Source organism: Topomyia yanbarensis, chromosome 2, assembly GCF_030247195.1.
Source record: "Topomyia yanbarensis strain Yona2022 chromosome 2, ASM3024719v1, whole genome shotgun sequence".
In the NCBI taxonomy this organism is placed as follows: domain Eukaryota; kingdom Metazoa; phylum Arthropoda; class Insecta; order Diptera; family Culicidae; genus Topomyia; species Topomyia yanbarensis.
In genome coordinates, this window is record NC_080671.1 from 128,715,308 (window position 1) to 128,740,655 (window position 25,348).

The window sequence follows — 25,348 nt, forward strand, 5'->3', positions numbered from 1 at the left end:
AGTTGTCGGTTCTACGAGCCCCAACAAAAAAAACCCACGTTGGCGCGGGTTTTCAACCTGACTATACTGGTACAGACCGCACAATTCGGACTGATTGGCTACTTTGCTTGCCTATTTCACTGGTTTAAGCTTTCTTATGAGAACGGCTTACAGAAACAGTAATCTTTTGCACCGTAACCGTGCTCTACACAAATATTGTCAAGTTTAGCCGTACCGTAAGAAAAATATCATATCGAAATTAATTTAATTAATTCTATGGCTAATGGTTTCACTCTATCTGACCACCGTGTAAAGGGATCGACAGTCTCCACTTAAGTGATCTGATCAGTCTTTTTTGAGACAATTAGTGGCGTGATCTTGGGAAAACAAAAGCATTTTCCTTCTCGCTCAGTCCCATCGGCATTTGTAACTGATCCTTCTACGGGTGGGAAAAACGAAGGGGAGTGCGTGGAGCAGATCTCGGTGATTTAAATTTCCATCAGCAAGACAGTCTCCCGTTGACGGATAGATGGCACTGAAAGTAATGCTGTCAGTCGTATGCACAGTGGGCTAATTAATATCGTTACATACTCGCGCATGCTAATCAAATAAAAATTTTGAAATTTGAACTAAATTTCAAAATTTTTATTGCGTTATGTTTTAATTAACGGAATAATTATTTAGAATCTAACAATAAGTTTGGCTAAAATTCCTATCGTTGAATTTGTATTCTCAAATTACGCAGAACTCTACCAAAACAATGAGTAAACTATCTGAATTCGGCTTGACTATGCTGTTCTGTACCCCCTTTTTCTACCTTTCCATGTATTCATTCATGCGCTCATGTGAACCTACCAATCATTCTAACAAAATCCGATTACTTCAAAAAAATTTGAAAATTTGCTAACCCTAAACCAAAAATGACTCCAGAAATATCTGGAAAAATATTCATTCCGAAACCGATAACTCCAATTGATACATTGGAAACATATTTTTACTAATCCTCTCGAGAGACTTTACTAATCTCCTTCCATTCGCTCATTCTTCAACGCCCTTTTCAAATCTTTATAGCAGAACAACACGTCAAAGCGAATCAGACGCTTTCAGACGTTACAACATACTGGAATTTACGGTGCGGGTATATTTTGCGAAGCTGTCAAATGTCAACATAATTTGGCATGCAAACGCAGAAAACAAATTAACTAAAACTAATTTGATACGGAAAAACTACGAACAGATGCAAATTAAGATATTTTCGGTGGGCTATTCTGTCGGTAAGTGGTTAATTAGTGGCGGTGACCTTATTACTGGTGGTTTAACTTTCCGGAGCTTAACTATATGGTTGTCAACAACGTGAGGAAACAGCGGACTGACATCTCGAACGTTGGACGTTTTGCCGTAGCACCTCAGTGAGTGTTTTATTTAGGCTTGTGCGATTGTTTTTGTGCATCCCGGCAGATGCACCGTCATAGCTTGACTTATTTTACTGAAATTAGCCGTGGTTATAGGCCACGGTCGTTGTCTATGCTCGCTTAAGGAAGGAACCGTGGAACGTTCCAGGAATTCGTTGCCCGGTTTCATCTTCCAGCACATACGTGTTTGTACCCAACTCGGATCGAATCCGCGCTTTGGAATATTTATTTCCAAATTTACCGACGAAATGCTTCGATTTATCGGACAGGTGTACGTTTCGTTTGTATACAAAATCGCCGGCTCGGAATTTGTGTTTCTGGTTGGACCGTAAATTGTAAGGTTTTGAGTACCTTTCGTACGCTTTGTGGAGGTTATGACGCACCAACTCGTACAACTTCTGGATATTTTCACTGCGTTGGGGGGAGTCATAGTGGTTTCCGTCGTCTGCTTCTCGAAGATGTTCGTATTCTGTGCCACTGCTGACCATATTTCTACCGAAATTTATGAAGTAAGGTGTAAATCCTGTGCTCTCATGGACGCTCGTTCTAATAGCCATTGCAATTGTCTGGACTGATTCGTCCCAGTTACGATGATCCGGTTGCTTGTTCAAAGCACATCGAATAGCGGTGACGATGACACGGTTTACTCGTTCGGACGGGTTTGGGCTCGGGTGATACACTGCCAAATTCCATTGGGTGACCCCGTAGGTTTTCAGGGTTTTCCGGAATTGATCTGACAAGAACACCTTCGCGTTATCCGTAATGCATATGGACGGAGCTCCAAATAGGTTGAACACCAGGTTTTCCATAACCGCACAAACGGCTGGGGCGGTAGCGGATTTAAGACATTGGACTAAGACAAATTTGGAGAAAAAGTCGCAAATGACTAAAATCCACACGTTTCCCTTTTTCGTTCTCGGGTAGGGTCCAAGGAAGTCCATCGAAATCATCTCCCAAGGTGTCGTGCAAAGCTTAGGTTTCCCACAGGGTGGGCGTACGTTTTGATTCGGCACTTTCGATTCTTTACAAATTGGACAACTATAGCAGAACCGCTTAATTTCAGTGGCCATGCGAGGCCAATAATACCTTTCCCGGACCTTTTCGAGAGTTTTCAAAAAACCGAGATGGGCTTCATTGTGAATTGCTTCTATTACTTTTTTCCGATCTGCTTGAGGTAGGACTTGTTTCCATCGGTAGGCAGGGTCCTCTAACATGGATGAGTTAGTTACAAACTTGAAAATGTTCCCATCAACTATCTTAAAATCACGATATCGCTCCTGATTGCTTTCTATTACCCGTTTCAGATCTTCGATGTACGGATCGGCCAAAGAAGCTTGGACGGAGAATATCGAACGGCTTAGGGCATCCGCGGATATGTTCTCGGAACCCTTTTTGTATTGCAGCTCGACGTCATACTTCGATAGCTTTAGCGCCCATCGAGCGATTCGAGGACTTTTTGACTCAATGGACATCGTTTTCAAGAAAGTCAGACTCATTGCGTCGGTTTGCACAACGAACCGATTTCCCTCCACGAAATGCCGGAAGTTTTCGATGGCCAGAAGGACCGCTAAGCACTCACGCTCGGTGGCACTATATTTTCTCTGCGTACTGGATAATTTCCTAGAGAAATAGGCGATGCATTTTCGCTCCCCGTTCTGGATCTGCACTAGTACGGCACCGATAGCAAGGTCTGAGCTATCCGTTTCAATAATGAAGCTTTGTGAAAAATCAGGGTTGGCCAACACGGGTGCCGATATAAGCACCTCCTTAAGTTTCCGTAGTGCTATATCACCTTCGGACGACCACTCAAACTTCTTACGTCCCTTTTTCAATAGGTCAGTGATTGGCGTAGTTATGTCGGAGTAGTTACGGATAAATTTCTGATAAAATCCGGCGAGACCAAGAAGCCTGCGTACCTCTTTAACTGTCCGGGGTGCTGGATAATCGAGGATAGGTTGGATTTTTGCGCTGTCGGTCGATAGACCTTCTTCAGAAAGCACGTAGCCGAGATAGCGAATACTTTTTTGGCAGAATTTGGATTTTAGGATGTTAATTGTGAGACCGGCCTTGCGCAAACGAGCCGCGACACACCGAATCAACTGAAGGTGCTCCTCAAACGACTCGGCCGAGATGATTATATCATCCAGATACACGTAAACGAAGGGTTCCAAATCATGTCCTATGACCTTCGCCATCAAGCGGGACATCGTTGCTGGAGCGTTAATCAAACCGAACGGCATAACCTTGAAACGGAAGAGGCCTTTGTTCGTCCGGAATGCGGTCATGTTTTTCGCCTGCTCATTTAGTTCCACCTGATAATATGATTCGGTAAGGTCAATTACTGAAAAGAAGCGGGCTTTCTGAATCCTTTGCAAAATCTGGGTCATATTCGGGATTGGAAATTCGTCCTTTTTGGTTACCGAATTCAAACGACGAGAGTCCAAACAGATCCTCCACTTTCCGTTTGGCTTCTTAATTGGCAGCAATGGGTTCAGGAAGTCAGCGGAATGGGTACACGGTTCGATTACATCGAGATTCTGCAAACGCTCCATTTCAGTGTCGATCACAGCTTCCACCGTTGGTGACCATTTATAGGAAGGGATCCGTTTTGGAGTCGCTCCAGTAAGTAACTCGATTGAATGTTTGATCAACGGAGTTCGACCTAGTTGGCCTTCTTGGGTGATCGGGAGTTCTTGTATTGCCTTGAAGAGTTTCGTTCGTTGATCGCTATCAAGTGCATGTTCCGTCTCCAGATCACTTGCATCAAAAGGTCTATTAGGTATTTCGACGGTTGGCATCTCCAAACTTTCATCTTCCTCGATTAATGGAGCAACGACGACTGGCTCGCTAGAGGGTACAAGATGAAAACAAATTCGACCTGTATCATCTCCAAAATAGTCTTCTATGTACGCTAATTCAAACTTTTCACTTGCAGACTTACTCTCAGCTTCAGAAACTAAGGGATCATCAACCAGTCGAAAATTGAATGCTCGAAGGAAGTCAATACCAAGAATTAAGTCTTTGGATATTTCGGGCACTACCAGTGTGGGGACTATTTTGGTGATTGATTTGTATCGATACGGAACATTTATGTATCCCAGACACGAGTATGGTGTTCGGTCAGCTGTCCGGATCTTCAGGTTGCAAGGCTGAATTTTCAACCCTAGGCGATCAATCAGCTGCCGTGAACTAATTATGGACACGCTCGCTCCAGTATCTGCAAGCCCTTCGACTTCAAGATCCAGGATAGAGACCGCCAAATGAGGGCAACGACGAAAGGATGTATCAATTAAATAAATCTGCTTCAAATCTGGAAAATTAGGCTGGGGAACCGCTGCGAGACTAAAGGTTGGAGAGAGGTTCCCGATTATCTCCTCCTCTACTCGTTTTTTGGATTAGTTTCGACGGCGGGACGGATGTTATGCTGTTGTGGGCATCGAAATGCGGTAGTTTCGGGGTGGCCACACATATGACAGAAAATTGATTTTTGTTGATCGCATTCGCGCCATAAATGACCAACCTTACGACAATTCCAACAGATCGGTTGCCCCGATGTTTCGGACCTACGGGACGGGTCGGGTTTCCTGAATCCACGCTTGACTTGGATTGCCGCTATTTCGTCCTCCTCAAAACCCTCCTCATCTATCACAATCTCATCGTCATCAAGTCGTATTTCGTTGACGCTATTTCCTTTCGCAGAAGCCCGTGGGTTGTACAAATGGCCTTCCAAGGTGTCAAAACGATAGCACAACTGGGCTAGATGATCCATAGAATTTACTCGTTCCAACGCCAGTCTTCGTTTATATGACATTTTCATATTTTCCACGACAATATCAAACTTTTCCTCTTCAGGCATTTGCCGTATCAGCCGTTGAGACAAAGTTTCAATATCGGTAAGGAACGCACTGAACAGCTCATTCGGTCTCTGCTTTCTGTTGCGCATTTCTTCCTTAGTGAAACGATCTCTGTTGGGGTTGTCGTATCTTAGCCTGAGATAATAAATCAAGGTTTCCCATGAATCGAATTTCGGTTCGTAGGCCGTATACCATACATACGCATCTTCTTTGAAAAGTAAATGGGCATGCGTTCTAAGTTCATCCTGACTAATCTGATAAGACCGGCATAATAAATCTAGCTGCCGAAGAAAGTCAATTACCGGTACCGGGTTTGCATCTCCAGCAAATTTCGGCCATTTTTCCATGATGTTGCAAGTTTGGTGGGGTAACCTTCGGCGAGCATAAGGTTGAGACAATCCAGCTATTGGGGATAACGGAGATGGTGTTGCAACTGGGGCTGCATAGGTAGCCGAGTTATTAGGACGACGCTGAAAGAGTCCAGGGTTGGAAGTCGTCTCCGGCGTTGAAAAGGTTGGTAACGTACTCCGGTATCTGTCGCTAAATATTGGCGGAGTATATGGGGTGTTCCCACGTCCTGGGTGGCGATCGGAACCCGGTCGAGGCAGTTGTAAGGGTGGCGACAGAGTCTGCGGGGCGTCTCTCTCCAATAGTTGTGTGGAATGCCCTGCTCGAGGAGAGCTCACCAGCTCTGGATTGCGAATGCCAGCATCAGCCATCTGACGTGCTAAGCTGTTAACGATCGTATCTCGAACAATTGGCCGCTCCGAACGGAAATTTAACAGGTTGTTCACGTATGTTTGCACATAATTTTCAATGTCCGAGACGTGCACGTAATTCAACAAATTTCTATTTTCATTTCTAGTTATCCCTACTGACCTAGTGTCCTGGTCAGGGGCCTGTTGTGTCTGAGAAACATTTCCCGCTTCAGAGACCAGTAAATTGTTATCCAGCTCAATATTTGATCCTACTTCATTGATCGCAGGTCTTGCACGGGAAAATCTCGATAAAGTTGGACTCAGCGAACGATATCCGGGCAAGAGTGATGATTGAATGGACGCAGTTGGGCGTACTTCGGGGTTTAAATTCGCTAGCCATGGTGTGCCTGCGGATGACACTAATTGCACGTCGGCGTTCCGAACGGGTAACGATAGAGATCCGAAAGACCTAACATTGATGGCTGTACCCGAGGGCTCTACTAAAGACGTTGTTCCTAGGTGGTCAAATCTCGTTGCCAAATTGATAGGCCCCAGATTGAACGAATGTCTTTCCGATACTCCGGGAATTTGGAACGGCGTTCGACCAGTCGCCAATGGAAACGAAGACCTGGGGGTCATAAATAGCTCACGTTGTATAGCTCTGTGACTCGGGAGAGAAGAGTTAAGCTGCGGATTGGGTAAATCTGCAAGGGTTTGCTCCAACTCTAATTGAGCTATTGAGATTCGTTGAGCTCGAAGGTCATCCGTAACTTCGAAAGTTGCGTGGGTTGATAACTCTCCTGATAAGTTAGTACTTTCCCTTCTAGGAAGGATTGTGTCGTCTGCGGTTTGCGGTTGTGGGGTTGCTACATTTGGGAAATCAAGTTTTGTCATGTCCAGTTCAAAGTATTGTCGGGCAAGTCGCAATACTATCTCTAGCAGGATTTGCTTGTTGCCTCGTTCCGTAGCTGTTGATGCACTGCACCGTCGAATCCGTCGGTAGTAGTGGATCAATCGCGAACGTTCTCCTAGGGCACGACCGACCTTTAGTGCTTCTTCGAGGTCGTGTAAACTATTGGGGATTATTTGATACTCTTGGGTGATCGAGTCCACTGATGGGTACTCGGTTAAACCTTCGCTCCGAAACCAGTTGCGCAGAATTCTTCTACCTTCCGGTCCACTATTCCCACTAAGACATCGGAGGTTAAGTTCATATTGAGCTTCCTCGTCCGTAAGATCATCCGCATTTATATGAAAATTTTCCATTTAGGAATGGTAGTAAAATTTGATCGAAATATTTCTCTCTAATTTAGAGCAATAGTATATAAGAAATAACCAAGTATGCAAATGCTAACTAAATCTAATTCCAAGCTAATCCTAAGCTATATCTAACGTAACGCCTACAAACTAACTTTATATCGATCCAAACCCTAAACCAAAAAAAATCTACCTCCAAAACTTGAATTGCAAACTAAATTTTAGCCAAACTTCAAATATTTAATCGCAGGCCCCACGTTGGGCGCCAAATGTAACGGTTTGTTCGTGCACACAACGTCGGCAACTTCAGCGCCACTTCCGTAAGGAAGGCTGCCGACGCAAGACGGTAGTCCGGCCAGAGACTCTAACCACGGGCGGGTAAATGAAAGTGGCTCAAACACAATGTCTCATTCGACTTTCCCGAACGCAAAAAAGAGCAGAAGACTAAATCCGAGTAAGAGATCGAAAAGGTAAGCTAATCGCGGGTTCAAATAAACACGGGTAAACTAAATTAAAATCTACGCGTTCGCCTTAGGGAGAGATTGCCGGTGACCTTTAAGCTTGAGAGGAGTAGCGTTTCACTTCATGATCACATTGTGTATTTTCAGTTGGTTTACATTTGTTCTAGGTCCCAGGACAAGCTTTACTCCTACACTTATGCTAACTCATTAGCCTAGCATCGATCTGACCTGCAGTTGGTGAACGGCGGTAACGGGAACTGGTTGGTGACGTTGGCGGTGGTATCTGGAACTGATTGGTGACGTTGACGGCGGTAACAGGAACTGGTTGGTGACGGTGACGGCGGTAATTGGAACTGGTTGGTGACGTTGACGGGCGGCAGGCGTGAGCGACCGCGTGCGTCGATTTTCGATTAACTTACGCAGAATGTTTCAGTAGGCTGCTCGATTCGTAGCAATCATCCCCGAATTTGTACCATAAAACATAGCTCGAGTGGGTGATGGTGTCTCCGATAGCTTCGTGACAGGTTTGCTATGTGCCGCCAGGTGGCACGTGGAGAGTATAGTTCTGACGTTGCACGTAATGCTCGGCGGGTGGGTTATGTTGCCGATCTTCTATGCGACGATGTGTTATGTAGCAACTGTATTTTCCGACGAGGGGCGCTCTGAAGCGTACGCGCCGAGTTGTCGGTTCTACGAGCCCCAACAAAAAAAACCCACGTTGGCGCGGGTTTTCAACCTGACTATACTGGTACAGACCGCACAATTCGGACTGATTGGCTACTTTGCTTGCCTATTTCACTGGTTTAAGCTTTCTTATGAGAACGGCTTACAGAAACAGTAATCTTTTGCACCGTAACCGTGCTCTACACAAATATTGTCAAGTTTAGCCGTACCGTAAGAAAAATATCATATCGAAATTAATTTAATTAATTCTATGGCTAATGGTTTCACTCTATCTGACCACCGTGTAAAGGGATCGACAGTCTCCACTTAAGTGATCTGATCAGTCTTTTTTGAGACAATTAGTGGCGTGATCTTGGGAAAACAAAAGCATTTTCCTTCTCGCTCAGTCCCATCGGCATTTGTAACTGATCCTTCTACGGGTGGGAAAAACGAAGGGGAGTGCGTGGAGCAGATCTCGGTGATTTAAATTTCCATCAGCAAGACAGTCTCCCGTTGACGGATAGATGGCACTGAAAGTAATGCTGTCAGTCGTATGCACAGTGGGCTAATTAATATCGTTACATATGTTACATATGCTGTGAAAACACACAGCGCAGTGATCTGCTCGGCTCCGCCTTCCGCTCAACAGGCTTGTCCGACCAAATCCGTCGATGATGACGTTATTCATAGAAGCGTAGCGCGCTAGGTACACAAATCTGTCGTGCCGGGCTTGGGAAGCACCATCTTCTGTATGCAATTGCGCGATATTTTGACTAAGCTGTACATTATTACAATTTTTAATGCCATGATATTAAAAATCTTTAGATTTATCTATTGGAATCTATTCTTAGGAGTATTTCGGGGCGATATGCGTGAGATGGCTGAATTCACGTACAGAAAATCGATTTAGTAATGCATGGCGGAAACCGTGGCTGAAATTTACAAAGCAAAAACCAATATCGCCACTAATAAAAGCGTTATGTGTACGCGTGAATGAAGTGAAGTTGAACATTTTTATAAAATATATAATTTTTGTTCATGGTCATGATGGTTCATGTTTTTGTTTTCGTAACGTAAAAACGTGATTGTTCTTGAATTCACACAGCACTTTTTTCATGTTTTTAGGAACAATTTTTCCGTGTAGTTTGTTATCTAGTTGTTTAGTATGATATAGAAAACTTGTGAGAACTATGTTATTTAACCATTTGACAACCCACTATACGATGAAACCGCTGCGAAGTAAAAAGGTATTCATAACATTAACGCTAGAAATATTTCTTTATCCCGCTGGACTGCAGTAGAAGGACATAATTTCTTGCTATCTCAAATCTAAATTTCATATGATCACAGATAATCGAATTTAGTTTCTATCCACCTCGCTAAATATTGTACTGATAAGGCCCGGGAACGGAACTTCACGAACGTCGTCAGTCTAATCACTGTCCTACGGTTACAATAGTCATCCAAATGGCAGGGAGCGGTGTTTGCATGGGGACTGCTACCGTGTTCGACACGACCCTGCGGTGCTCGGAAAAAGTCTCGCCAGCTTAAGCGAATTCTATACATTTCATATATAAGAAATGTAAAAACGCCCTAACACGGGAAATTGCAATGATGAATTGGTTTTACTTATTGATTTCTCAACAAACATTCAGATCACATGTTCCTGCTGTCGTTTGGTTTTGCCAGTCATTGAAACAGAAGCTCCAAGTGATTCACAGCGAAAGACATTCTAACATTCTATTCCAACCAACCGCCCCGGTCCCAGCTGTGAATTCGATGAGAAGATGAGCCCATTCCCATACCAAGCGGTGCAGCAGAAAACCATTTGGATGAAAGAAATATATTCAATAAATCAGACACAGCACCAACTAGCTGAAGCGAGATCCGGTAATGGTTGTTCCCAAAACTAAAGCTGTTCGTTCAGCTTGGACAGGGACAAACATTCCGTAACTCCAGCCGGGAGTTCCCGCTGTACACAGGACAAGATATAATTTTTCACCTAGACTTCGGACAGGCTGCTCCCTGCCCTGTAACTGGGTTTCGGTGAAATATGTTGTGGAGGGAGTGGGGGGTGGAAGTGAATCCAACCATGTTCGAAAACTCTAAAGCACATCTGTTACTGTTGTCAGTAGTGTACAGATTTTTTGCTGGCGCTCCCTTCCCCTCGCACATCCTTTTCACAAGTTTGTGGCTTTTCTTGCTACTCCTGGGCTCTGCTGGGGCTCTTCCGAGCAGCCGCTGCTTCGCTGGCCAAATATGGATCCACAATAGCCACTTTGGTGCAGACCGAAGCGGAGCGGCGGCGACCGGTGTTTGGAATGCACAATCGTGGCTATCTATGCGACCAGAACAGGAACATGAAAATAAGCATAATTTGCTACGGAAGTGCGGTTGAAGATTCAGGGATTATTGTATAGTTTTATTTATTTTCGTTAAGGCTATTTGTCAAATACTTACCGCCACAAACGTTATGCAATTTTAGTTTTCTCGATTATTTCAGGTTTAGCCATAATCCATAAGCCTGACGATTAACGGATTATTTGGAAAATGAGAAACTTTAATTATCTTAGTGTCAAAATGCAATAAAAAATTATTAGTTCAAATTATCTAACTAAGCATTGCAATTTTTCATCAGTATTCATTCAGCTCTATCGGAGAGAAGAGATTTTTCCCATTTTCCAACAGAAAAGTTTGATTCATACTCATTTAAATTAGCACCCGCTGGGTCTCCTCAGCTAGCGAGGCGACGAGAAAACTTTCCGGGAAAATGAGGTCATGCTGACAGATAGTGCCAGGAAAAGTTGCTTAGCGTCTCATTAAATGTAAACAGTATAAAATGATCGTTATTCCAGTTGCCATTTTCAGCTACTTTGTTGTTTGTCTCAACTTGAACTATGTACAAGCTCAGATAAAAGTTTTGTGTTGTTATTCACCTATACCTACTGTAGAAATCTATCATTACGGATATCTATAACACCAACATCCTGTCGGTTATTATTCCCCTCAAATGTATTCGACAGCAATAGAAAATACATATTACACAATTTGAGAATTATTACAATTCGAGAATAAATTGCCATTGTTGCCGGAAATCAATTTCTCTGTGGTGATATACTACCAAGAATGATAGACACTGCTATCGAAGCGCGATCCAAATCAAATTTTTCGAATTACTTGCAGTCAATTACTCCCACTTGAAATCCAAATATTGATCCCGCACGAAAAGCAGGGAAAAAATGGAAGTATGTAAGGAAGAAGACTGAAGTGTGCACACACCCTCGAACTTCAACTTCACTTCATTATACCATCAGTTCGGAGCGCGTCGAACGGTTCAAAAATAATAATACGCGTGCCTTTGCATTTATCTTTTGAATGATCCACTCAATCATCGTGCGGAGCGCGGCAAGGGCAAGCATTTGTGTGTGTGTGCGTCCTTCCGGCTCCGTGAAGCTGCCATCATGAGCCGTGTCAAAAAAACACATTAGTTGAAAAAGCGTTCGAGTGTGCTTCTGTCACAGCCGGCGGCGGGGGAGGATTTGAGTATTTGACATACGCGATTGAACTTTTCGAGAATAATCGGTCTATTTGTCGAGTACACAGTTCTACATGGTAGGTATGTGGAGAACATTGCTGTCTAAAAATTTCCCGCGAATTGAATAAAAAAGATGGTTCATGCCAAATCCAGACACAGTTTGTTTTTCGATTAAAAATTCTACGAAGGAGCTAACCTCACGCGTTCGAGGTGAAAAATTCCATCAATAAACTTTTGATGTACATTTGAAATTTAACTGGAATGTTTGCAAAGCTGACTAAACGAAGCGATGCAATATCGGTATATTTATCTGTTGGTACGAGTTCCAGGGCCAGGAGACTTTTTGGGAGTTTTTTTAGGAAGAAGATAAAATTAACTAATAGTAGAGATTATTATCTTTCTTCGAACAAAACCAGCCTATAGGTATATCAGCCAACAATCGACCTACTGGGTGCCTCCTCTCATGTCGTAAGTTGTGACCAAAAACAGGAGTCCCTTAGTCAAGGTGTATCTCCATGTCGATGACTGAATGGTTGGCGGGCCTAAAATACTCCACTCACGGACTTTGCTCTTGTGAATCTCTCATACAGTGGACGTTATTTTTTCTTCGCAAATCGTGGGCAGCGAAATAGAACGGGTGACCACCACACCGTCGAACTCAACTTTGTGATCGGGTATGTAGACGCGTTAGCCCTTCGTAAAAGGCTTACCGCCAGTAACAACATTTGCTTGCTTAAGACAGGCCGAACTTTCGAGCTTATCAAAATATTCTGAATAGTTGGCGGTTTATCTTTTTTTATTCAATTCGTTTATTTGATAAGGCACGTTTGCGTTAGCTTAACCCTCCGGAAGTCGCACACATGACTAACTGAACGAACACCCGCTGGTGCCCAAAGAGAATTTCGCTAGATTTTCAGAGTGGCGTGCACTAGCGCGACTGCCGGAAGGTTAAAGGTGCCAATTTTGTTTTAGTTTTACATTTTAAATTACTTAAAACTAGGGGATTTAAATTACTTAAAACTAGGGGATTACATATTGCATTATTATTTGAAATTAAGCTAAGGTGATTTTATAGCTATCTTATACATATACACAAAAGGGGGTAATATAATTTTCGTAAGATTCCTTTACTTTTTATGGCAATATGGTTTGACATTTTTAGCGGGGAGATTATTAAAGCAAATAATTTTTAAGAAAGGGGGACTATTTTTATTATCTTAAAACTAGGAATAACTAGAGGGCGTGATTGAATTCTGTAAAGATTCGAGGAGATTAATTGGAGTTATTTTTATGTGGTAGTATAGTGGGACATTTTCAACGAGATTATTTAATATAATAGTTAAAACTAGGAGAGACAGGAAGAGCTAAATGCTTCGTGAAGAAGTGGGCGGGGAGGGGTAGGGGTGATACTTCTGGGTATAAGAGTCAGGAGAGGGAGGGTGGAAAAAGATGGCAGGGGCGAAAATTATTAACATTCAGTTTCAGGCATCGGGAGATCAACGGCATAGATTACAGATTCGGGGGACCTTCATCAGGAAGAATTATGTACTGGGACACCAGGTGGTCCTCCTCGAGTCGGCAGGGGTTCCTTCAGACGATTTCGTAGTACGGCTCAGATGCGGATCGGAAAGACTTCGAGTTGCACGTGAGATGTTTGGGCTGTAGGTCCCGTGTCTGTTGGCTCATTCGACAGAGATGTTTGGTGTCGCCTTGTAGTCGCATCAAACCTTCGTGGGTGTATGGTACAGGCGGAAGAGGGCACTTCTAAGAATGATAAGAAAAATAAAAGAAGTAGTTAAATATGTAGATTAATGATTTTTAGGAAAGTGCATACGAGGGACATATAGAGGAGATCGCTGCTTGTCATAACATCTCGAACCGGGACCTTGGGTGGTCTTCCTCGGGCCCGCAGGGTATCCATTAGCCGAGACCTGACGGAACTGCACTCGGTGCACGCCCAGACAATGTGCTCGATGTCGTGATAGCCGTCGCCACAAGCGCAGATACCACTATCCACGAGCACAATACGCCGGAGATGTGCATCCAGGGTGTAATGGTTTGCCATGAGTCGAGACTATCGAATGCCTGCCCGCCTAGTTCATCATTGCTCCACGAAGTTTGCCAATTTTCGAGGGTTATCTGATGAGTAATACTGAAAAATTCGCTGAAGCCAATTGGTCTTTCATAAATGTCTCCTTCCAAGGCACCCTTAGCTAAGGAGTCCGCCGTCTCATTGCTCGGAATGGAGCAATGAGAAGGGATCCACATCAAGGTAATCTAGAAAGATTTGGCAGATAAAGCACTTTGTAGCTCCCGTATTTTCCACAAAAAATACGAGGAGTGCTTTCCATGTTTCACCGAGCGAATCGCGTCAATGGAACTGAGGCTATCCAAAACGACGAAATAAAGATCTGCGGGTAATGTGTCAATGACTCCAAGGGTATACTGAATGACAGCTAGTTCTACGGTGTAAACTAAGCAGAGTCACTGAGTTTGTAGGAGGTGGTGAACTTTTGATTGAAAATACTGAAGCCAGTGGGCCCTTCGAGGTTTGATCCGTCAGTATAAAACATCTTAGAGCAGTCGACTTCTCGGAATTTATTATAAAAACCTGTTTTAATCCACCTAGCGGTGCAATTGTGCCTTTCTCATTTCTCTAAACTATGGCACGGATTCTTTTTATGCTCAACATAATTGTGGAAATGTCCATTACATTCTTAGTACACTTTGCACTTATACACAATGGCATGCCAGCCACGAACTTGATGAGCTACGTGTCGACGGTGAAACACTTGAAACAAAAAATATCATACTCCATTAGCCTAATCAGCATTAGATCAATGTTATCTGCTTGCTAACTCATTTTGTCATGCGGGGGTGGGTATGTGAGGAGGGCGAAAGTCCCATGAACGAACGACTCCCCAGCTTAAATTGGTATGCTTTGTGATATAGTGGTGGTTAAAAGATGATGGGGTTGAAAGGGAGGGGTATGAGGGCTGGATGGGGTGGTGGTCTGAGGGGTGATTTAAGGAGATTTTCAAAGGACGGGAGTGAACAGTAGAGGGGGGGGGGGGTGTAGCCCCTCTCCGTAAACCATCAACTACGCCCCTGTTAAAATCCAGAAACCTTATGCGAGTCGAAAAAAAATTTGGCCCTCCGGGATTAGGTTGACGTTTTTCAAAGTGATTGCATAACCTTTCTATGTGAGAAAGGCAAAAATGTGCCAAAATCCAAAAAAGTGAATAATCGTCAAATTTTTTTTCGAGTTTGCATCAAATCTCGACGTTTCACGCACCTTGAACACATTTAGCATCAAAAATAAAAATTCTATTTATAATTTTTCCTATAGTTTATATGAGAAATTTCTGTGTGGGCGCACTCTGAAACCCGTAATTCCGGAACCAGAATGGATGTGTCGAAGAAAACAGTAGATTCAGAAGTATTTATGAAATGCACACGGTTGGGATTGTAAGAAGAAGGATTAATATTCTGTGCCAGGTAGTCAAAGTACAGGGACATAAAACGGGTCTGAGAATTAAGCTCAACAAACTTTTCGTAAATTTTAATCACCTCCGGGTTCAAGATATCGCATCGAATGAGCAATCGATCAGACCCGTAGCCAGGATTTTGTTTCGGGAGGGGCTTAAAATTATTGTGTAAATGTAATAATTCTTTTTTACATTTTAACTTCATTCAATTAGCTAGAGATTACTGGGGAGGGAAAGTCATGAAAATTAGAGCCATAGTACTCAAGTGAGAGCAAGGATGTGAAGTAAACAGATCGACCTTTATTTGCAGAAGACAAAAATTAAGCCCGTACGATATTAAGCCTGTTCTAATGACCCTGCCACTTCCGAGTTTTCCGATCTGTTTACTTCACATCCTTGCTCTCACTTGAGTACTATGGCTCTAATTTTCACAACTTTCCCTACCCAGTAATCTCTAGCTAATTGAATGTCGTTAAAATGTAAAAAAGAAAATGTGACTAACTAGTCGAAATAAAAAAAGGAAAAAATGTAATAATTCTGATGACTTGAGATAGTCATTGGAAACTGAACGTAATTATGAATAGTTCTTAGTGAAAATAATTCCAAAACTAAGACAATAGACACTAAAAAACCCTAAAAATACGTTGCCTGTTACAAGAAAGGCTATAGTACATCGACGAATTAAATTTGATTATTATTAATTCACAAGTTAGAAATTTCTCTAGTTACAAAAATGAATATTCAAGAGTTCAAAGTATTTAGGGCTGCTTTAAAAATGTTACGCATTCTAGACTACATGTTTACAAGGTGTGGAAGACGCTAAATTGGAATGAGTAGAAAAATATCCAAAAACACGTCTCACGAAATTTTACACTCATTTGCCAATCTGGAGAACGAAACCAACGTCAAGGTTGTCTCCATGGATAGTAACATATCAGTGTGAAATCCAAGTTTACCGTTGCAAAGAATGTCCAAACAAAGTGAATGTCGAAATTTGCTTTAAATCTTCTGACAAGGTAGGCGATTTGTAGATGCGGAAAATAGGTTCAATTTATATGTTCATGAACAGGCGTCTTGCTACTATTACTAGTTCTGTGACTTCATCCGAAGTTTGCGTTAACTCAACTTTATGAAAGTTTCAATTTAAATGATACTGATAATATCGTAATCATAACAATCCTGAGGAAGAATATTTTTTCATTTTTCTCTCGTGGGGAAAGGGTTAAAGACTATCTTCGACAGTATTATCAGGCTACTTAGAATAACTATCTATTTAAGTAGATTCATTTTAGATACTTTTTATATCATTGGACTTACGAATTAAAAATATCGTAGATTGATTTTCCGAGATCCCTGAAACTATAGTAAAAGTCAAAATGTAAAGTGAGCGCAAAAAACTACTGATTTCACTACAAAGCAAGAATAAGAACCTTAGCTCTATCGACTTTCGGAATCTTGCAAAACCGTTGGAACTTGCAAAGATTACCTAGATTAAGTAAATATTATATTTGAAAACTTGAAGGTTTTATTTCGGAATTCGTGGGTTTTTGGACAATGTCAAATATATATATTTCAATGATTTAATCTACTAATATGAACTATCCAGAATTTGATCTACTGAACGAAACTGCTCAGAACTTGTTCACTAATGGAAAGAAAATTGCTTAGCACTGATTAGTGAATGCTTCTAATGGTAAATTTAACATTGATGAACTAGAAACTAGAAATATAGGTTTAATTTCATAATAATTTCAGCATCACTTGCTTCCGACACATGGAAGAGAACACATCGCATTTACATCTAATTTGCCGAAGAGGCTTTCTTTTAGAGTTGTCTGTTTTTAAATTAAAGCAAACTATCCGTTTCCTGAGAAACTTTTGCAAAACTTTTTGTCAATTCGTTAAACAAATATGTGGACACTACTCTGCTCAGTAATTGGTTTGTTTTTGAATAAAAATAATTAGCTCTTGATTTTTTACAATCATCCAGATTGGAAGAGATGTATGACTTCTTGAAGAAAGTTGTAATGTTTGTCTGATTACAGGTTTGTTTTACCACTATTCGGGAAAAAGTTTCAAATAAAGTTGTTGCACCTAATGCATCAAAGTTGTACGAATAACGAAGACGAAATGAGAAGATCAGAGCGCAATTCCGAAACCACTCGTGTTGAGTGTATAGAAAAGATAGAAAACTGATATTGAATCGATTTGGATTGATCGATTTTTTTCCTCTCTTTTCTCTCTTATTTAAGATTATCTCTCTCATTTTAATTCCATGACGAGCAAAAACAGAACGAAAGACTGTCACATACTGAAGACATGAAATCGAAACACTTATCCCAACTTATTGGCTTATAGATTCAATCAGTCCCAACATTTTAGTCGCGCTTCGTGATTGCTATTGTTTTACCACTTTTTGACCCATTCACTTTTAAAAGAATTTTATTTTACACGTTTGTTGCAGATATCATGGATTTTCGAATTAACAGTGTGTTAGTACGGAACGAATTCTTCGTAAAAATGAAATGAAATACTTTTTGTGTAACACAGTACAGTGTGCAGAGTGCACAGTGAGCGCTGACCTAATACATAAATCAAAATTGCATGCAATTCAAAAACTTATCATTTAAAAATAACAAACGGGGTCGTGGGTCTTTTATATATTTCCTTATGTAAACAATAAAAAAATATATAACGAGTTTAAATGGTTGTCCGGCAAATCTCGCGCAAGCGCTTAGCCATTGCACGTGGAAACCTGTTTCCGAGGCGAGGAAATATTTTTTTTCTCACCAACTATGTCTTGGGGGGGGGGAGTTGTTCATTTCTATCTCGCTATTGTACGTTTCCGTGTCATCATGTTCGCGAATGTCTGATTTCTTCCTTGCTTCTCGCCCTAAATAATTGCCCATCCGAATGGATTCCATTTCTCCCAAATGTGACATTAATCTGCGAGTAAGCGGCATCCGATCTTGTAGCGGAACATTGGTTTTCTCATCGTCCATATATAGGAGGATCTTAATTATAGCATTGTCACACACACAACCATGTGTTTTAAGTTGTTCGAAATGAATGGTTTCGTCTGGACTAATTTGTTGAGCGCTAAATGCCTGGCATGGTAGAACTCAATAAAGGCGGCTTCCGAAAGTCTAACCTCCATTTACACCTTCAGGAAATGTTCCACATTATGAATGCTCGGTCCTATGCGAATTAATATTTTATAATCACCGTATTTGGCTGGAGCACCACTTCTTGCTTCTACTACTCATTGATCTCGACAGATTACTACAGCAACAATTATAGTAACAGTTTCTTTTATTCTTCAGACAAGGCACTCATTACTATTTACTATTTTACTATTTTTGTCGTTCGCTTCGCACTGGCTCGAGCAAAAGCATAAAGCACTGAATTTCGTGACCATTGCCTTTGGTGGTTAGAAATTGCCTTCTTCAACTTTTTCTCAATAATTTGTTCAAATCAAATGAGCAACACATTTTGTTAAAAGTGGCCAGTTTTTTAAAATTATTTTTGAAAAATTTCGGGAGGGGCTTTAGCCCCCTTGCCCCCCCTCTGGCTACGTGCCTGCAATCGATATGAGAGTCCCCAAGTTTTTCAGCAGGAGAACGCCCGAAAGGACTTCGAGACTCATCGTATGGGTCGACTACATGCACCCTAAGGCGATACGCAAACAAGCGATACTTAATTCGTTCGAGTTTGATGAAATGTATGTTCGTAGCGGAGCGAAAGCAGAAGCATCCGTATTCCATTACCGACAGTATCGTTGTTTGATACAACCTTATTAGTACGAAGAAAGTTGATCGTTTGTGGGCATTTCTGTTATCTAGGAACACTGATGCCATCTGCTCGTTGCTAGCATAGGCCATATGAAATTCAGTTTTGAGCAACGCAAGTCAATCGTTCGTCCCTTTACCTTTGCGAAAGCCAAATTTGGTCTGACAGCAAGTCATCGACCCAATTATCGAGGCGGGATAGGATCATTTTCTCGAACAGCTTTCGGATACAAGACAGCATTGCGATCGGTCGATACGAATTGTCTTCGGAGGCTGGTTTTCCTGGTTTTTGGATGACCTTCACTTGTCTCCAGTCATGTGGGACAATGTTAGCCTCAAGAAACTTATTAAATAAGTTCAACAAGCGTCTCTTGGCAGTGTCTGGCAGATTCTTAAACAAGTTGAATTTGATTCTGTCTTACCCTTGAGCTTTATTGTTACACGCCAAGAGAGCGAGTGAGAGCTCCACCATCGAAAAAGGTGTTTCGTTCGCGTTATCGTGAGGGGACGCGGCACGGTAGATCTTCTGTGCCGGTGCGGAATCCGGACAAACCTTCAAAATCGAATATCCAACGGTTTGTATATTCCACGCTCTTGTTGGTACTGTTTCGGTTTCGCAAACGCCGGGCCGTGCCTCAAAGAGTGCTCATCGATGTTTCTCTCGTTAGTCCGTCAACGAACCGGTGCCAGTAACTACGTTTCTTGGCTTTCATCAAACTCTTCATTCGCGTCTCTAACGTCGCGTTTTGTCGATAGCTAGCGGGTAACCCGTCGTCCCGGAAGGTCTTATACGCGGCGGCCTTCTCCGCGTACACGTCTGAACACTCTTTGTCCCACCACGGATTAGGAGAGCGTTTTTGTATGTTTGCGCTGAGTACTGGCTTAGTCTGAGCTTGATTCGCGCTGTCGAGAATCAAGCCAGCCAAAAAGCTGTACTCTTCCTTCGGAGGAAGTTCTTGGGTAGATTCGATGTTGTCGGATATCGTGGCAGCATAGCTCTTCCAATAGATATTTCGAAATATTGATTGATTCCAATGGTCTTGAGGTGTTGGTGATCGAGACTACGATCGGAAAGTCTTGCATCTGGTCGCTAGCGTGGGGATCAAGGATTACCTTCCATGTGCAATTTAACTGTAGTGAGGTCGAGCAAAGGGATAAATCTAATGCGACAATTTCAATGCCTGTTATCGAGGGAAGGTTAATTCTGTAGAAGGAATAGCACTTTTTGATCCCCAAAAGTACTCCTCCGTAGGGGGTATCTCGAACCAAGCGAATAATATTAAAATCGTGAAAGTTTGGGTTTACATCGGAAGTTAACCATGCTTCACATAATGTAAATGCATCGCAACTCAAACTATTTATTAAAAATTTGAAAGAATCTATTTTCGGGATGATACTTCTGCAATTCCACTATAGAACAGTGATCAAATCCGTGACATCGTTCGATGAGTTAGCCATCGAAGGATACAATCGCTGAAAGGAGGAGCCATTTCGCAGTCAACTGCTTTAAAAATGTTCTTACTGTAGGTAGAAGAGCTAACAATATTGAAAATTTTTATTAACCAGTCCACAATGGCCGAAGCTTGATAATTCCAGTTCCGCGTTTATTCTCGAATTGAAACAGCGGAACACTTGGGGTTTTTAATGTTCCGGAAAGTGCTGGGAACTCCTTCTCTGAGTTTAATCCTCCGAGACCACCAGCTACTTGCTTCGGCTTGGTTGCAACACTTCAAGCAGATGTCACTTTCGGAGCCCCATCAAGGGTCATCTCGCCCTCGTCAGGAGGCAAGTGAGCATAGGTGTTTGTTGAGGATGGAAGCATAACTTTTTTTTAGCATTTCTGCGAAAGAACGTTCGGATCGTCCCGCAAGGGAACTTTTTAGTTTATCCCCGCGTAGTTTGTACGCGGGACATGCCGAGACATCATGTAGACTCTTCGCACAGTAAGGGCACTTTTCGGCTTTTTTAATGCACGAATCATCTAGATGATTCTCACCGCATTTTCCACAGCGGGCCTTATTGCTTCAATGGGTGGTTGTGTAACCCAATTGTTCACACTTTGTGTAATTCATGACCCGCGGTACAAATAGATGGACAGGCAGACGAACCTTGTGCAAGAGGATGTAGTTTGGCAAAGCGGTACCAGCGAAGGTCACCCGATAAGAGTTTAATTGGGGGTACGTTTTTGAACCATCCCTCGCAACTACTTCTGAGTGCAAACGCTTGCACTCAAGTATTTTCACTGGCTGAAGTAAGCGGTCTCTAAAACGGAAAACCCCGCATTTCAGCAGATCCTCGCTCTCATCGGTTACGACGCCTTCAGATTGTATGGAATATACACGTTGTAATCCCGCGTAAAGTGCTCACAGCAAGCAATATCGTTTGCCTGTTTTGAATTAGTCAACACGACCCTGACCCTGTCTGAGCGGACCTTTATTATTTCGGTCGGAGCCGAGAACCGCTCCGTCAGGTCTTTCGAAATCTGTAAGAGTTTCAGGGCCAGTCGAGAGCTTTAGATATTGTTTGGGTCGGGGGAGAGCCTTGGAAGTCGATTCGATCTCCGTTTGGCCGTCCGGGGAGGGAGCCATCGACACTGTCGACGCACAGGGTTAGCACCAGCGCAGACGGGAATAAGCCGTAAATGTGTCAAAAAATGTAGATTTCACTTAGGGTAAAAGGGTATAATACGCCTCACCGGGGCAAAATGCCTTCCCACTTTTGCCAATAGGATTACAACCAATTAGAAACACTCGGATTTTATAGAACTATTTCAAGTAGCTTACTAGAATATTATAGTTACTATCTTAGTTTTTAGCTTGTCTTAAAACTATGTGTGCGTGTAGAATTATTCATACATTCACAGCAGCTCATCACCGGCTAAAACGCCCCACCCATTGTTGTGGGGCATACTCACCGATTGCTGTGGGGCATACCATCCTCTTGTTGTGGGGCATATTACACTTTAACCGGGGGCATTTTGCCATGGGTGAAAGAAAAAACTAGAATTTAGGCATCATTGAAAAATGTTTTATAATACTTGTATCAGGATGTATTTAACAAAAAATGAAACGGGTACTAATTTCTAACTATAATAAATTAGAGTAGTTGGTGCGGAGATCATAGTGTCGAATGGTGAAATATAGCTACTGTTTACCCTATCTGTATATATAGCTGGCTATTGTTCAATCCTCACTATGCGAACAAAAGGCTGAGGAATGCGGCCTAACGATTAACACACACGCACACAAAATAAGAAAAATGTTCCGAAACCTCGAGAGGCAGAGAATGCGCAAGATAACCTTGAACGCGGATTATCACTATTCACAGCCACAGATCACACAGCCACCCATTGTCACACACTTACGGACTGGAAAAAACACTTGTGTCTCGATCGAACGCTAGTAAACGAATGTAATAACTACTCATTGATTTTTTCGTTCCTCACACAAATGCCCATATGAACCTGGCTATCTAAGTTTATAACTGATTCACTCTACAATACCTGTCCATTTTTAAATTTAATAGGATGAAATCATGAGAAGATAAATATAATTAAATTTTGACAAATGCAGTTTAAAAACAAATATGAATAAATTCCATTATAGAGGGTCGCGGTATACCTCCCGGTCTTTTTTCCGTCGGGAGAGTTTTGTAGCAAACGAAACAAATGATAATCTGGGCTATGTGCATATAGCAGTTCTTTCCAACCAAAGTCCTTCAATTTGTTTCGGGTAACTATTGAAAAGATTATTACCCATAGACGACAGTAAAATATACACTTAAATTATGTTTTGCACAGAAAAACATTTATTTCTATAGAAGACATTTTTTGTCTTGAAGAAGGAACAAGGTTCGAACAGAAAAGTTAACACAATGTAATATTAAGTTTTTCAGAAAATGGAAAAATCTGTGGTCGTTTTGTATGCGAAAACCCTTGAAACGTTTTTGGATACCTAATATATGTTAAATAACATTTTTGCTGCCTCTTCCTTAGCATAGTTACTGCCAGAGTCTGGCAATTTTTATACCATGAGTGCATGTTGTTCTCTCACTCTGCAGCATAATATGATGGAAAGAGTTCAATTGTGTAGTTTCCAAAACCAAATTTAGATATACAATGAAATCAGATTGGACGAATGCTAGATCCCACCAAAGCCAATAATCTGTTCTCCACACGCAGAAAAAAATTTATTAAATTCAAAAATAAACCACTTTGAATTCAACAAAATATGTTTTTGACTCAGGGCCAAATAGCAATTTTCTTTGAATCCAAAATATTTGTTGTTAGCTTCAAAGAAAATGTTTGTTGTTTCTACAATCAAGCTCTGCAACGACTTTGTGTAGATTCAATAAATTTTTTATTTGAATCAATCATATGTTTTTTTGAAACAAAGATTTTTTTTATTACTTCAAATAAGCTACTTTTTTAAAATAATACAGTAATCTACTTGCCACAAATTCTTTTATTTCGCATTGAAAAAAATGCTGAAAATGTTATCAATTATAACATGATTATTGTGTTGTTTTCTGTCATCGCGCCAGTTCCTAATTTCGCTCTTCATTACTTAAAACTAGATAGCAAATAAGATGAAGTGCAGAGAGATCGCAACACGTATAGTTGGCGACATTGATTTAGCAAACACCAGGAGATTCTGAATAAAAGATAAGGAATTACTAATTTTATCATTTTCCGTTGTGCATTTTACTTACCAGAAATTTCTCTTTCTATTTATGCAATGGATACATTTGATATAATAGATTTCCTCTTTACCGCTAAAATTAATTGCTGATTGCCACAATGCATCAAAATGGTGTAAATTGAAACATGCATAAAGAACAAAATTATATTCAACAATTATATTTTCAAATTCAATAGCTTTATTTTTGTTTCTAAAGCTAATATTTTAAAACTAGTACTCCTTGTTATTCGAAGCAAAGATATATTTTTTCGATTCAATAATTTTTTATACTTTGAAGCAAAGTCCTATTATTATCATTTCTAATATGATCATTTTCTCTGCGTGCACAAAGAACTACGCTCACCTTTCTGTAGCTCGGATGGAATATATTAGCCACAAACTGAATTCAAATAGTTTGATCTGGACTCAAAAACAAATCAAAACTTTGTTCCTACTCCAGCCAGAGATACCATTAGGCTGACTCCGAGTGTCTGACTGCTTCCACACAGGCGTTGGCGATAAACAATTCCCCGGAAGTCAAAGTTTGTCTGTCGAGATGTGATGTGATGGAGTAGGTAATGTTCATTTGCATGTGTGAGGATATGCTAATTCGAAAGTGTAAACGCAGTACGTTGTGGATAAATTAAATTTGAGTTGTTTTAAGTCAGCTTCTGACGCCTGAGGCAACTGACGTTAAGCAGCGGAGCAGAAAGTTAGAACAGGAATTTTAATTGCCACCAACATGATGAACAACTACAATAACAACTGACGGACGACATTTGCATTATTATTCTATGAGTTCGCGGTGGTGGGCTTGGTTTCGAACTGGGGGCTGCTATTATGTGGCAAGTTTTCTAATTCCAACTTACCTGGAAGGATGCGAGAGACACCCGCGCGAGATATGAAGTGACATGGTGGCCCTCGGAGAACATTCATCGGTGTCACTGCGCCAGCATTCAAAATGCTTAAATAGCATAAATTTCAGCAAGATTTCCGCTTACCATTGCCCTCTGCATTATAGTATATGGTGACAGGTAGGAAAAGCTTCATAATAAACCACACAAAAGCATTCGCCCAGTATGATGAGGATGATGATGGCGGCGCTGCTTAGTAGAAGGTAAAGGGATGAGTATAGTGCAAGTAAAGCAAAATTATTTGTATGAGGTCCACCGTTGCAGTCTATCATGTCATCTTACGCTTCAGGGACGCACTATTCCCACACTAAACGAGCACACTGATGCATCCCGTGGCCGAAGTACTACCGCTATGGGACCAACAGTAACTATCTGGGACCAGAGATCCTGTTGATGCTTTCCCGGTGGTGTGCTTATTGTAATCAGTTTCGTTGAGGTGGAATACATCCCACGGACATGTTTCGAGATGTTGATGCATTGCCAGAAGAGGCGTGTGGAGGAAGAATGTCGAACCTGTCACTAGTTGTAATAGATATGACAGTTGCTGTAATTGTGATAAATTTTAGAAATGCTTCCGCATCACTTGTTTGGTATCGAAAATTCCCTATGAACATCCTTAG

General features: G+C 41.6%; 1 long non-coding RNA gene across 1 annotated transcript; it reads right to left on the reverse strand.

Annotated features, from left to right (window-relative positions):
* Window positions 1–23,659: 23,659 nt before the first annotated feature.
* LOC131682166 (uncharacterized) lies at window positions 23,660–24,286 on the reverse strand. Its single transcript, XR_009304035.1, has 3 exons — window positions 24,179–24,286; window positions 23,846–23,921; window positions 23,660–23,787 (listed from the first exon to the last, which is right to left on the reverse strand). It is a non-coding gene; the product is annotated as an uncharacterized LOC131682166 (long non-coding RNA).
* Between the last annotated feature and the right edge of the window lie 1,062 nt (window positions 24,287–25,348).